This window comes from Carlito syrichta, unplaced genomic scaffold, assembly GCF_000164805.1.
Source record: "Carlito syrichta isolate Samal-C Ts95f unplaced genomic scaffold, Tarsius_syrichta-2.0.1 Scaffold288676, whole genome shotgun sequence".
Taxonomy (NCBI): domain Eukaryota; kingdom Metazoa; phylum Chordata; class Mammalia; order Primates; family Tarsiidae; genus Carlito; species Carlito syrichta.
The window spans coordinates 53,717-70,324 of NW_007232772.1; positions in this window are offsets into that span (position 1 = coordinate 53,717).

Below are 16,608 nucleotides of genomic sequence, written 5' to 3' on the forward strand. Positions count from 1 at the left end.
TAGATTGCCTTGGATAGGATGGACATCTTTACAAAGTTGATTCTTCCAGTCCATGAGCATGGAATATTTTTCCATTTGTTTGTGTCATCTTTGATTTCTTTGAGCAGTGTTTTGTAGTTTTCATTGTAAAGGTCTTTCATGTCTCTGGTTAGGAAGATAAAACCGGCAAAATTTCAAGAAAATGTCATTCAAATACTATGTCTCATGATGTCAAGATTTTAAATTTTAAACTCATTACACTGAAAAGTGTTGTGTAGAATTTTAGCTAATGTCTAAATGCACAATTTAGGTTGCAACATATGTGAGCCAATTATGCTTTGTTAGCTCAACAAAAACCTTAATTTCAAGTTTAATCCAGTGACCGATGTATATGGTCAGAGAATCATAATACCAAAAAGCCTATAGGAATTTTAGCTGAACCATAAGAGTCATAAGATTGACATGCTGCAAGTAATGACATTAAAATATAAACTAACCAATCTTGACTTATAGCTAAGCCTTTTTACTTAATTTTATTAATTTCTAAGTTTAAGATTTATCCTAATCAAGTTTTCACTCAGTCTATATAATACTCATATACTTATTTCAACAGGAGCAACCATCACTTTAAGATTAATTTCAGTGCATTGAGTATCTCTTTTTAATCCTCAAATTTAACAGGGATGAAATAAATAATACTTTGTCACTTCTATGCTAAAAGCTGAAATTGAGTAAGGTTGAGGTAACCAGGAAGGGTGAAAGGATAGATGCAAGAAAGTTAAATATGGTTCTTGGTTGCCATGCCTGAATTCAAGGTAAATCAGAGTCCTTTGTGTCCAAGACTGTGGTAATAGTTATCTAGCAATAGCTGAAGAGAGAAGGTAAGCAGTTATAAAAATTAGGATAAATGGAATATTCTGAAGTTGATTACTAAAGCTGCATAAAACCATATACCATTTGATTGCTTTTGTTTGGATTTGTCTTCACTTTTATGTACAAGTAAACTATCTAGACCTACAGTCTAAATGAATGGATTCATTTTAGAATAAATGACTATAATACTGAGTGGAATTATTAAGATAAGTTGAAAATATATACTTTGAAAATTAGTCATAGAAAAATCAGAAACAAATTGAATGGAATTTCCTCCACTGCTAAAGACCTAATAAGTAGACTCTTACTGGGCATTTTGAACTCTTGAAACTCTTAGTAATTTTTGAAACCTGGCATACATATCATTTTATTTATTCATTATTTTACTTAACTTGTTACTGAATGTCTTCTGTTCAAAATTCAAATTAAAACTTAATTCAAATTATGCCTCTTGTCTAAAATTATCACTTATCTCATCCCCAATGATTTTTTTCTCTAAGTTGTTTTGCTGTAGGCATTTTCAACTCCACCGTCAGTTTAAACCAGCAACCCTGGGTTCTTGTCCCATGACCAAGAAGATTGAAGAATATGGACAGCAAAGGGATGAGAGAAAGGAGTTTATTAAGCAACAAAGCTCTCCAGAAAAGCGATGGAACCCGAAATGGGTTACCAGCAGTGGGGAGAGTGTTCTGGGTATTTCTCTTCCTTCTAGGGGCTTTCTCATTTCCACCTCTCATCCCCCTAGCTGTTTTCTGGTTCCAGCCTTTATTGTGCATGTGTGCCCTTGTCCAAAGTTACTACATCTTGATTATTACCCATAAATATCACAGAAAAGCTCACTCAGGGGGGCAAAAACCCCAATGTTAATGTCATGCTAATGATACTATAATATGATTAGGTTAAGTTAGGACACTGAGTTAAACTATTGCATCTGCATTTAAATGGCAAAAGGTTCCTTTGAACAAAATATCCTGGCTTAAGAGGATGTTTTTAACCACATTTTTAATTGCTAGTTATATAATGGAGGTGGTGCAGCGTGGTTCCCACAGGTGTTACTTCTCCTTGAGACTCTCTTTGTCTCTCTGCCTACCCAGCGTTTGACTATCTCCTCTCTCAGTATTACCTCTTCAATTTTTCCTTAAATAAAAAAAAAATTATCTTATGTAAAAGAACTTGCCCATCACAGAGGTCAGAACTTATTCTTTAAGATTATAGAAGAACATACTAGTCCTATTTATATTCTAAACTTTTCCTCAAATACTTGAGTTATTTTTTTTTTCAATCTAGGTTTTAATACTCACTGAAGTTGAAATGTGATTTTATTTTTTCTGTTAATGAGCTATAAATTTTTCTGATTTTACTTATCAAATATTTCATCATTTCTCTCAATTTGAAGGTCACCTTCTCTAGATAGTAAATGTCCATTCACCAGTATTTATTTCTTGACTTTTCATATGTTGCATTGTTTCATTTTTCCTTTAGTTCTGATACTATATTAGTTGCTTTACAATGCTTTGATTTTTTTTTTTCTTTTTGATGACTGGGAGAACAAGACCAAGCTCTCCATCTCCCTCTCCCTACCCCAGCAGTTTCTTTTCTCTAAAAAGTATCTGAGCTGTGCTTGCACAATCATACTTCTATCTGTGAATGTGAGAAATAGTCAAGTCTCCTTCAATTTCAAAGAAAAACTGTTAGAGTATTGATTTGGACAGAACTAACTTTATCAACTAACTTAGAATATAATTGATATGTTAAAGTTATAGTGCTTTGTATATATTAATTTGACTGATGTTTCCACTCACTTATAACTTATATTGCTCCCTTTTATATTTTTTCCCTTAAAAGTCTTACATATTTCTTGTTAAGCACATCGCTAGGCATTTTATAATTTTTTTTTTTAACAATTGTTTTGGGATCTCTATTCCATTACATTTTCTAATTGGTTACTCTTGTTGTATAGGAATACATTTCATGAACAAATGAGAATATTAACTTTCTCTTTTTAATATTTTCACTTCACATTTCTTTTCCTTAATTCATGGATTAGGACTGTCTTTATCATCTTCAATATTTTTTAAATGGTGACATCTTTTCTTTATTCCTAACATTAATTAGAGTGATTCCAATAAATGACTATTATATATAATGTTTTATGCAAATTTCTGCAAAGGTCACGTTCTCAAAATTGAGGAATTTCATGTATAATCTTTGTTATAATGCTTGATAGAGCATTTGCTATCAAGGCATGTTTAGTTTCATTAAATTCTTTGGGAAATCGCATGTTTTAGTCTTTTACACAGATAAAACTTTCTAATGTTAATTGACCTTGCATTTCCATATAAACTCTTGCTTTTTCAGGATATGTTCATCTTTTAAAGCATTCTTGGTTATGAATTTGGAGATGTTTTATTTAGAAGCATTGAATCTACCTACAAAAATGAATTTGGCCTGTAGTTTATCTTTTATTATCTTTGTAGTTATTATTATTATTTTTTTTTTAGTTGGAGTCTCACTCAATCGCCCAGACTGGAGTGCAGTGGCCACTCCCGGCCACTGCAGCCTCACCTGCTGGGCTCCGGCGATCCTTCCGCCTCAGCCTTCCGAGTAGCCGGAATTACAGGCATGCGCTACACGCCCAGCTGATTTTTTGATTTATTGTAGAGATGAGGTCTCGCTGCCCAGGCGGGTCTTGAACCCGCGGGCTCAGGCAATCCACTCACGTCAGCCTCCCAAAGGCGCGGGATTACAGGCTGAGCCACCAAGCCTGGCTGTAGTTATTTTATTTAAGTTATCTTGAAAAATAATTAATGCTCCCATTTTTCATATTTTGAAACAGTTTTATACTGTGAATTATCTATCTGTAAATTAATCTGGACATTCACATCTTTATAAGCCTTATTACTTTTAAAGAATGTTTTCATTATTTTTAAAACTTTTATCCATATTATTAGATTATGCCTATTGTTCATTTTTGAAAAATCTGGATTATATATTTTGTCATAAAAATATATTTTTGTCTTATTAAATTCAAAATTTGTGCACATAATGGGAAATTGTCTCAATTTAAAATTCTCTCTACTTGTTTTTCTGCTTCACTAGTGTTATTGAATTATAGTTTTTATCTGCTTTTCTTACTCAATAATATTTGACAAAAAATTGTCTTTCTACAGATTTTTCTTTTCTTTCCTTTTCTTTTTTTTTACATTTCCCACCAATGAGAAATTGAGGAGCTTTCCCTGACATATCATGATCACTTAAAGTTTGTAGTTTACATAGGGATTAACTCTGAATGTTGTGTATTTTATGAGTTTGATCAAAGGTAAAATGGCATATATCCACCATTTTAGTATCATACAGAGGAGTTTCACTGTCCCCAAAAATACTCTATGCTCTGTCTATTTATCTTTCCCTTGCCACTAAACTCTGACAACTCCTGATCTTTTTACTGTCTCCAGAGTTTTCTCTTCCAAAATGTCATATAGTTGGAATTATACAACATGGAGCCTTTTCAGATTGACTTCTTTCATTTAGTAATAGGCATTTAAGTTTCCTCCATGTCTTCGCATGTCTTAAGAGCTCAATAATACTCCATTGTCTAGATGTGCTACTGTTTATCCATTCACCTGCTGAAGGGTGCCTTGATCGCTTCCAAATTTTGATAATTTTGAATAAAACTGCTATAAACATCTACATGCGGGTTTTTTGTGTGGTCATAAGTTTCTGAGTAAATAGCAGGGAGCAAGATTGCTGGATCATATGGTAGGAGTGTGTTTAATTGTATATAAAACTACCAAATTGTCATTTTAAGTGACCGTGCCACTCTACACTCACATCAGCAACAGATGAGAGTTCTTGTTGCTCCATATCCTTGTCAGCATTTGGTGCTTTTTTGTTTTGCTTTGTGTTTTTTAGATTGGAAAATACAGTTTATTTAGAAAGTAAGTTAAAGACAGAGAGAGAGAGAGGAGATTCACCTCCCGAAGGTAGGGAAGGGGGCTAAAGCTAGGAAACATGGTGGCTCAAAGAGCCACAAGGACACACCAGAGTTTAACAAACCAATGGCCCATTTGTTGTTTTTAGTTTTATGGATTTTGAACATGCTACAGAGGTTTTATTTTGTTTTTCTGGATTTTGAACATTCTACAGAGGTTTTATTTTGTTTTTATGATTTTATTATTTGTTTCTATTCATATTTCATTATTTAAAATATAATACTAATAAGTATAATTCCTTTCAATTGTTACTAATTTAAAAAACTTCATACTGTTAAAATACATGATAATTCACAATAAAGTCAATAAATAACCAGATCTTTGAAAAAATGAGCTATTTCTCCGACAACTGATACGTCACCACTGCTGTTTTCCATGTATCTATTGGATTTTCTAAAAAGAAAAAAATTACCATAGCAATTTTAAAATCATGAGATATGACTTTAGAATATTACTAGTCACTCACATGTCTCCAAATATGAATACATGTATATCAGCTCATAATTAAGCACTTTGATTCATAATAAATTAGTTTGTAGCATTTGCCACATTGTTGCTTTTTAAAATAAATACTATATAGTCATCTAAATATGTCTGATCATTTCAACTACAGGAACAAGTATCTAGAAAGCCAGCTATGCAATGGATCTCAGATCCCGAATATACAAAAACTCCAAGTCAGAAAGAAAAGAAGAAGCTCTGGTAGACCCAAAAAAGAGCATCAAATGGGAATCCTTAATAATATGTAAGAACACTGGACCCCATTTCCACTTCTCAACCATCAGTGGAAGAAAAAACAGCTGTCACAAGCACAGATGCAGGCCTAGAAATAACCCAGTACTTTCATTGTAAGTATCCTGTTACTTAAAAAAGAGAAGTTGAAAGGAGAGTTGCTTAGAAAGGAGACTAGACTTGGTGACTTCAAAATTGTCCTGAGGCGCTCTTCTCATTTGGACAGATCCTTAAGGGGTGTAAAAGTGCATACCTGATCCCTGAAGCCCGTTTGCCAACCTTTAAGAATGGCTAGATAGCCCTTAGCCAGTACATTCTCTTATTGTCCTCAGAGTTGTCTGCCTGAAACTTTTTTTTTTTTTTTCTTTTTTTTTTTTTTTGAGTCGGAGTCTCACTCTGTCGCCCAGACTGGAGGGCAGGGGCCGCTCCCGGCCACCGCAGCCTCGACCCGCTGGGCTCCGGCGATCCTTCAGCCTCAGCCTTCCAAGTAGCCGGAATTACAGGCATGCGCTACCACGCCCGGCTGATTTTTTGATTTGTTGTAGAGATGAGCTCTCGCGGCCCAGGCGGGTCTCGAACCCGCGGGCTCAGGCAATCCCTTCACTTCAGCCTCCCAAAGGCGCGGGATGACAGGCTGAGCCACCGATCTAATTGTGCTACGCCCTTGCTTGCAAATCACTTACTCTTCGCCACTGTCTACATCACTGCTTTTACCACAGGGAGGAGTCCAGCTTCTGCTGGAAAACTCTTTGTGTGGATTTCAGGCCCCACATCAGTTGATTCCAAACCCTTTGTGAAGCAGGCCTCATGGAGAAAGCTGCCCTCTCCACACCAGACATGCTACTTAGCCAGCGCACTGCAGCCTCTGAAGGGAGCTATGATCGAGGACTCAGGGCCCACCTGGCCAGTCATGCTTTTTGTGTTTTTGTGTTCCTAGCCCAGCAGAACACATTCATTCCTGTCTTTTCATCAGGCCTTGGGCTGAGTTTCTTCTCAGGTGCCCCTGCCAAATCCTCCTTGGGGTGTGGGGTTCAGTGAAGTAGGGGAAACCTTGAAGACATTTTTCCCTGGCTCTGACTCAATGCCCAGTACTTTTCCACACCAAGTCGTTCCCCCTCATTCTCTCCCCTCCTTGAAGATCCACAAAACCGCCAGAGCCTTTTGCTTGGGGCTCCCTCATTAGTGAGATGGCCCTTATGTCTGCCCTGATCCACCTGGCCCATGCACTCTTTCATGGGCAAAATGCAACAGGGGGAGGCCACACCTTCTCTGGTTTTAGACTCTGCATACATGATCATAGTAAGTGACTAAAGGCTTAGTTTCGTCATTTTTGGCTTCTTGGTTTTTTCTTTTAATTTTTAAGTTTAAAGATGTGGGGTACAATTCAGGCTTAGGCATACAAATGTTCATCATAATTGTGGCTTCTTGTTTTAGTTAGCTACTCAGACACCTCTCTCTCTCTCTCTCTCTCCCCCTCCTCCTCCCCCTCTCCCCCCCCAGCTCTCACACTCCCATATCAGCTGAGCTCCTGCATCTGACACTCAGGTTTGCTCAAATGTATTTTCAAGGTGTCTGACTTTCTTGTACCTCAGATTCAGTAACACTGTATTTTCACCAGTCTCCATATTTGCCCTTTTGTTTCTCAGTAGTTTTGAACAATTATTTGTGTAAAATGTTCTCTTCTGCATGTCAATAAATAATAGAAAAATTACTTATATGATAAAGAACAACATAGACATGACTTTCTCTCCCATCTCATTTATGCAGGGAGACTTTTCTGCTCCCTCAAACTCTTAAGAGCTTTACCGCAGTTTTGCCCATACTAGATTATATTTCAATTTATATGTCCACATATCTTTTTTCCCCCATTTAATAATGACTGAACTTGTGGAAGTCTCAGGCAGTATCTCGTTTTTAATCTACACCCATACTTCCTAACCCAGGGCTTAGCAAAGAAAGTTGCTTAATATAAATCTTACATCTCTAGTGAAGATTTTTAGATTTCAGCATAAAAATGAATTAAATGTTTTGTTTAACTGAATAAAAAATTGAATAAAAAGATTATAGAAGAGAGGAACATTTGATTTTGATTGTTTAAAACATTACTGTGAAGCATATCTGAACTTGAATTTCTTTTTGCTCAAAGATTGCTGTATAAAATTATAGTTCTGCCATTCCTATGAATTGATGCAATTGAAAACTCACACAATGAAAAATTCTTGCTCTATACGCTATAGAATAGAATTTCTATGATGTGTGTAATACCCAATGGTAAATGAGCAAAAGTTTTCATTTTATACATTAATGCTAAGAATACTGCTGAAATAATACATGCTGTTCATAAGGCTCAATCCTTGCCAAAAAAATAGTACTGCTGTTCTTTTGTGTGTGTGTGTGTGTGTGTGTGGGTAAAATTATTTAAATTTTTTAAAAGTGGTTTTGACAAACTTTTAGTTTTATGCAAGGCCAAGAACTATGTTAAAAAAAAATGCAATCATCTCTACTTTACTTTTTATTTTTGAATAACAGAAATACAAACAGGGATTTTTTTTAAAAATTGCTCCACAAATGAACCACTGTCATACCTCTGTTAGGTCAAGCCCTGTCCATTTGGTTCTTGGTCTCAACAACTGTAATTTTTTCCTTTCACTTTCAGATTTCCAAACATTCTAATTTTTTAAAACTTCATTTTAATTTTTTTCTATCTTTACCCTTTATTTTGCTTCATTTATTCCACTGTTGCCAGGGAAGGTGTCAAGGAAGAGTCACTTTAAGAACCCGAGGGAAAAGAGAGTAGGAGATGTGGAAGTTGGGGAGGACACCGCAGAAGGATGAAAAAGCAAGGAGCATATGCCCTAATTGTGATCAGGCTTGGCAAGTCTGAGGGAACAGTTAGGAGGCAAACCAGGAAGAAGGGAGAGGAAGAGAGCTGAAGAGCCAGTACATTTTACCCTATGTGACATGTAAACTCACTGTAGAGTTTTGAGCAGGAATGACATCTTCCTTGAGAGGTCAACGCTAGCAAGGTGTTACCTATAGTCTAAAAAGGCCCTGGGAGGAAGTAGAGAAAAGGAAGAGGCTAGTGTAACAGTAATATAGCAAAATAATAATAATAATAATATAATAATAATGGTGTTTTAGACTACCATTAAAGTGAAAACAGCGAGAAAGGGCTTTTTAAAATTATTATAAGTAACAAAATTATAGTAAAGAAAATCTAAAAATCCACCTGCTTCTGCTCTGGAATACTCAATGAAATCTTCATGCTTTTCATATAACCTGTCATGAGTACATCATCTAAAATATGTTTATCCTCATTCAGGAATTACACACAAGTTATGCTGCATTTGGTAAAATGTAAGAAACTCTGCTCCCTTTGTTTCACTGAATACTAATGAGAGGTTGAGTCATGAAAGGACCAGCTTGGCTTCCAAAATTGCAAGCAATGAAGCCACTCCAGAATCATAGAAATATTTATGTCATAGGTCACAGGCTGGGCAGTGCAAGGACTCCAGGCTCCATCAGTCATTTGCCATGTGACTTTGGGAAAGCGGTGAAACATCTCCTTGTAAATCGGAGGGGTAATCCAGACCCACAACACTGGGCTAGTTGTGCTTATTAAATGACTAATACGTGAAACAATTAGAGCAATGTCTAGCACACGAAAGCAGCTATTTAGATGATAGCTAGTAATATATCTTTCCTGAGGCTTTCCTCTTTATTTAATTCACTATTTTTTTTTGAGAATTCAGCCTATATTAGACCTCACTGATATTACTGATATCTTTATAGCAGAGGTTGAAATAACAAAGGAGGAATTTAGGATTCAGACAAATATTACTTGGACTTAGAGATCTCACTGGAGTGAACTACAGCACAGACTTCATCAAATTTCCAATGCGGAAATTATAGTAACTAATAAATAGCAGCATTTTAGACCAGTATTTGATACAGAATAGACAATAAGTACTTGTTTAGTAAATTATTTGTTTTTCAATTTATGTATTTAGATGGAACTTTAGTATTAGAGAAGTTGGAGATAATAATCTTTTGTTAGCTGTGCTACACATTTGCTTCATGCTGACTTATCATTGGGTCTGTAATGACAATTGAGTTTAGGACTAAAGTGGTACAATATCTGTTTAAATTCTATGTAGTTTGTATTTTTATCTAAATTGTTATTTATTTTGTTCTCATAATCTGAGCAATAAATAAACATAGTTCATCTTTGAGAAGATAGAATGTTAGAAAACTAGTACTCGTATGAGTGTGTGTATATGTATTTGTATGCAAATTATTTGATATTTGTATATATGTGTATATAATCTTTCATATATATATATTTCCCCTTCAGTTTACTAATGACACTTATAAAGGAGGAAATATGCTATTCTAATTTTTATATAGGATCTTAGCATGCTACCTTTTTGAGAAAATTGTCTCCAATTACATATTGGTTGTATAAATGCACAGTAAGCACCTCATGGGAGCTAAATAAATAAATATCATAATAATGTCGCTCATGTAATTGTTGATAAACTTAAGATTATATAAACAAAGCATTAAAAGTAAAATTCATGTGCTTATATATTTTAATACTAATTTATTATATAATAATTCCATTTGATTTTCAAATAAAAATTAACTAGGATAGAAAAATTAATATAGAGAAAAATTATTGTTACATTTTAGAATGTATTATATCTTTATGTTAGCAGTCTAGAATATGACTAAAACTGATTTATAGAATAAATTTATAAATAGAATATTGTAAAAAAACAGATCTTATTGTTCTCTTGACTGACATAAGAAATTACTCTGAGTTTTTTATGCTTTTATGTATTCAAAAGAAAACCCTTTTTTAATATTTCACAGAATATGTCTAATAGTCATACAAAATACATTTTTGTCAAAATCTTAATCTGATCTTAAAATAGTTTCTTCTTGTGTTTGTACCAGGAGATATTATAGGTATCATATCTAAAGATAAAAAGTTAGCCAAAGTTTAAAGGAAAAAAAATCAAATTAATACATAAAATGCCTGATTTATATAGCTATTATTATTCAAGATAATTTCTTTTATTAAAATTGATTCATCTTACCTTAGTCATTATTATTTGTAAAAAAATGTATACAGGATATTTAAATGTTTACAATAAGTTGAAATTGTTATATTTATAATTATAAATGGATATCTGAGTTCTATTTATATTTCTCAGATTTTCAATTGCACACTATGCAGAGAAGCGTATCTAAGTTAACAAATGACATCATTCACACTAGAAATGAATGCAAAACCCTTGCTCATTACAGTGCTCTTATTTTAACCTCTAATCAAATGATTAGTTCTTGTTTCACTTTAGCCCTATCTTCAACTAAACATCAAAATTACCGGAGAGGGAATCAACTTCTTGCTTGATAGCACAAGGAGATCTGTTGACTGACCTGCACCCCAGTAACTTGGTAAAAAATTAAATAAAATTTAAAAATGACAACCACTTAAAGCATCTGAAAATGGTCTTAGAGCAAATGAAACTACATCTATTTAAGTACATCTACAAAAATGTGTTAACAAAGAGAGGAGTTTGTGGTATTTGAACCAAGGGTGTTCACTTTCACCCCACTCCCAACTCAACAAGGCAGAGACTTCACTCAAGGCTGCTACAACCAGGAACAAAGTCTCCCCTCTGTCTCCAGGGCCCAAGGAGGGCTTTCTTACTGGTCGGAGCAAGATATTAGTATTTCTCATCCCACACCAGCTATCTGTCACTGAGAATTTAGTCCTAGGCAAGTGCAGCTATGGAGTGGGACACTTGCGTAACAAAGGCTCTCCTTTGTGTGTGGCATGCTGAGAATCCTGGGGCCCTGATCACCCTCACTCAGCTTATGAGGTGTTTCTTTCCTGCAAGAAAAGGCAAACCAAGAGGACCCAGTTTCTTGCTCCTTCTAATTCCATCACTCAGCTTCTTGATCCTTTCAACCCCTTTTTATTCAGCTCCTAGAGCATCTCCTAGGGTCTCATTTAGAGAGATGCTTGCCATCGTCCTGCCCTAGCTCCAGAGCACTGGCTCAGAGATTTTTGCCTAGGGGAGAAACAGAACATAGAACAGACAGCTCCTAATCCCTTCCCTTACTGACTTTATTTGCAGCAAAGAATGAAAAAGTTCAAACCTAAGGGTACTCTCCAGAAGAGTGGAGGTCGTGGGGAAAAGCAATTGGGAGGAGATTCAAGGTACAGGATACGCTGTAGGTAACGCAGTTGCAGGAGAGAAGCAGGGAATAAGTAAAACACCTGAGAGGAGCCTTCTTGGGGTCAGAAGAAAAAGCAAACACTGGTCTCAGAAAATATTTTTTCAGAGTAGCGAGAATTTAATAGGACTAGTGTGTAGAGCTTTGTCAAAAACAATATAGCAATCAACCAGTATTTAAGCAATTAGTAGAGTTTAACAGTTGGGTGTGCTCAGAAAAAAATCTAATCCTACCAGCGCCACCGTCATATCAAGGTGACGGTAAGCATACCTTCACAAGGTGTAACTCCATGAGGAACAACAGGACTGAACACTGAAATGGGAAGTGCAATTAGGATTATTTTACTAAAATAATAACGTTAGTCACTAAACAAACAAGCAAATAAAAGTAACAGAACCAGAGGAGGAGGAGGAGTATATATAGGAGTCTATATATCATATAAAATGCCCAGTTGCCAACCAAAATGATGAGGCATGGAAAGATAGTAAGACCATACACTGAAAATACAGTAGCCAACAGAAACTACCTATGAGAGACCAGATGTCAGATTTCTCAGGAAAATGCTTTAAAGTAGGCATTATAAACATGTTCATGGAACTCAAGAAAACCATAATTAAAGAAGAAAAGGAAGCTATGATGATCAAATAGAGAAAACCAATAAAGAGGTTAGAATTATAAAAGAGAAACAAGTTAAAATTATGAAGTTGAAAAGTTTTAACAATGAAAATTTAAAATGAGCCAGAGGGGTACACAGTAAATTGAATTGACAGAACAAAGAATAAGTCAACTTGACAATAGTTTAATGGAGATTATGCAAACCAAGGAAGAGAGGAGAGCCTGGGAGAGTGAGGACACCAACATGTTCACCATGGGACCATTAGAAGGAAAGGAGAGAGCAGAAAAATATTCTCACAGAAATAATGGAGGAAACATCTCCAAATTTAGTGAAAGACAGTAATGCATACGTTTAGGAAGCTTCAAACTTTAAACAGGGTGAACATAAGGAGACTCACAAATCAATATGCCGCAGTAAAAATGCTGTGAGTCAGCCGGGCTCGGTGGCTCAGCCTGTAATCCCGCGCTTTGGGGAGGCTGAGGTGAGTGGATTGCCTGAGCCCGCGGGTTCGAGACCCGCCTGGGCAGCAAGACCTCATCTCTATAACAAATCAAAAAATCAGCCGGGCGTGGTAGCACATGCCTGTAATTCCGGCTACTCGGAAGGCTGAGGCGGAAGGATCACCTGAGCCCAGCAGGTCGAGGCTGCGGTGGCCGGGAGCGGCCACTGCACTCCAGTCTGGGCGACAGAGTGAGACTCCAACTCAAAAAAACACAAACAAACAACAACAAAAAAAAAAACAAAGCAACAACAAAAATGCTGTGAGTCAAAGATAAAAAAAAAAATCTTAAGCGCTGTATAGATAATTTATTCATAAAAATATTTTTGCTTTGAAAATTATCAAAAGGACCTAGGAGCCAAAAGTTTCCACTTCAAGTCTTGGTCTGCCATTTTTTAATTAGCTGCACTTCCACAGTTGCTTGGCATCTCTGAATTATAATTTCCTCACCTGAAAAATAGAGTTAATATTTCAAACGAACATGAAATTCTTCTTAGACACATAGTGGTGATATATTTGAAAGCTGTTAGAAAGCAATAAATGTCCTAAACAAATATAAAATACTTTAAAGAAAATTTTTTTGTGAGCTTAAACTAAGAACCTATATTATTCTAATTCATCCTTTGCTTCACTATACAGGCAACTAATGCAGACAACAAGTGGCAGAAATAAAGGAGACTGTTTTCTGTATTGTAAGCACCATTATTCTTTTTAAAAAGACACAATTTCTACCTTACTACAGGTAAAGAAAACACACTATTGATAGTTGAAGAAGTGTTAGATCAAAAACTTTAAATCTAGTATTTGTGGATTGAGCTATTTTAATATGACCAATGCAATCATAAAAATATGCAAGGGGCAATTAAAAAGTATTGCTTATATTCATATTAATCAATTTCTCTAGAAGAGAAGCATGTCTTTTTTTTACATAAAACTAGTAAGAGAAATAAATAATATTTTCAATTAATATAACGTCTATTGATAATGTTTTAATATTAACTTGTTATTATCTATGTAATATAATAATGACTTACTATTAGCTATATATTACATACATATTTATATACATCAAAATTGGTGATAAAAGTGAACTCCCTAAGGAAGACATTGATTTATGTAAATGAACTAGCTATATTTCTTAGAAATTGGTGGAAATCATGATTCTGTTTTAGTAAATTATCAAGATTCTTTCAGAGATAGTTTTAATTTTGATTATTTTTTAGAACAGTATATCAAATAGCAATGCCTGTGAATAAAAGTAGTGAGTTAAACAGGTGGGGGAAGGAGTGTGTTTTTATTACTTGAAATTTGGAGGTAGGCTGTTCTGAACTTTCATTCAGCCATTTAACAATATCAGTGAAAATCCAAGTTTTTTCTCTTTGACTTCTTTCTCAATGTTTTTGCTTCATGGTCACAAGTAGATCTCACACCCTAACACCATGACTAATGCAGACATTCAGAAATAATAAGTCAATGAAGCCAGAAGGAAATGGGGGTTTTTTTTTCCAGGTATGTTCTTGTTTTATGAATGAAAAATTTTTTAAAAATCTGTAAACCTCTCAAGTAGATTTTTTCTTATATGTTAATCTAGTCTGTTATGGCCAATCTTAGGTGCAACTCAGATAGGAATATATTTAATCTCTTGTCTTTGATTAATGTTTCAAGATTAGCAACTAGAAGATGTTGGGAATAACCAGCACCTAGACCATCTAGCCAAAATTTTCTGTCACAAGTACTATGAAAGAAGAAAATATTGGGTAATTTCAAAGTTTATGTATTCACATATATCTGGAAAAGATTCATTAATGAAGAATCAGTTTTAATATTCTAACAAATAAGAAAAGCTTTGGGCATATTTTTCACTCCACAACTAATTTATATATAAAACTCCCCTCTAAGTCATCATCTTTTCTGAGTTAAATAGTTATATTGCCACAAAAAATTAAAGTTCAAATTTTGTGCTAATCTATAAAAACTATGTGACTTAAATTCTTTTCTATGGTAAAATTGTTTCTAAACAACTATTGTGTCTCAACTATGGTTCTTACCAAAACGTTTATGACACAAACTCCAAGATTATATAATGAATTTTAATCAGTTCTCGTATTCCAAGATTATATTATGATTGCACTTTTCTGCCCACTTGGATTCAAGCATAACCATGTGTCTTAGTCCATTCTCCATTGTTATAACATAATACCTGGACCGGGTGATCTACAAAAAAAAGAACTAGCCAGGCTCGGTGGCTCAGCCTGTAATCCCGCGCCTTTGGGAGACTGAGGTGAGTGGATTGCCTGAGCCCACAGGTTCGAGACCCGCCTGGGCAACTTGATGAGACCTCATCTCTACAATAAATCCAAAAATTAGCCAGTCATGGTAGTACACGCCTGTAATTCGAGCTACTCGGAAGGCTGAGGCGGAAGGATCGCTGGAGCCCAGCAGGTCGAGGCTGCGGTGGCTGGGAGTGGCCACTGCACTCCAGTCTGAGCGACAGAGTGAGACTCCAACTCAAAAAGAAAAAGAAAAGAACTAATCTATTTAGTTCACAGTTATGGAGACTAGGAAGTCCAAGACTGAGTGGTCCTTATGTGGCAAGGGCTTCATGCTATGTCATAATGTGGCGGATGGCAGATGGCATCACATGGTGGGAGCATGTGGAGAGTAGTGTTGGGTATGCACAGAAGAAATGGGAACAAAGGACCTACTTTGTAACAAGCCTGTCTTAAGAGAGTCTCAAGAGTACCCAGACTCTTGAGAAAGATGTTTATTTAAACGACCTAAATAAAGTGGAGGCCCACCTCTCCCCACCATTCCATTGGCAATTAAATTTCAACATGAGTTTTGGTAGAGAAAAACCATATCAAAACCCTAGCACCAAGTGAGTTTTTTTTGTCCCATTGCCATGATACTTGTAAGTTGCAAGAGAATTCTTCTGAGGACCAGTGAAGGGGGACTTGCTGTGATCGTTTTTACCAATGGAAAGTGAGTGGAATGATGGAGCCAACGCATTATCAGAAGTTGTAAGAGTCATCACATAATCTGGTTTATTTGTGGTTTCATTTACCTGGATAAATATGATAAATATATGAAATGCAAATTAGTTTAGATACTTATTGCCAGCAGAAAAACATTCAAATCACCCTTTTGAATATTAAATAAGCAAATGCTTAAAGCACATGTGATATTATAATTGTTTAAGAATAATTCTGTAATATTGGGAAAATTATAACATAGAAGGGGGTTTTATACATTTATGTAACCAATTGTTACATTACTATGTTATTCTCTGTGGGGAGCCATCTCCATTCAGATCAGCTCAAAACTATATCTATATGTATTTTTGTAAAGAGAATATGGAATATTGGTAGGAACAGAATTAAAAAGTCATCCAACCCAGGTTCCTCTGTCAGGAGAATTTGGTCAGAGATCCTCTAAGTTTGGGAGGGAGGAAGTGGTGAAGATGAGTCATTAAGTCCAGTGGCTGAATCCTACAAGTTGGTGAGTCTGAATTAAGTTTTATTCTATTTGGCAGCTCAAAATGGCAATCCCAACTCCTCATCATGGCCTTGAGGAATACAGAGAGTGAACTAAGTAATTCTAGGACATAGCATATGTTAGTACACTCCGAAGCATTATGATCCTAATTGAGGCATTGGCAGAAATCCTAG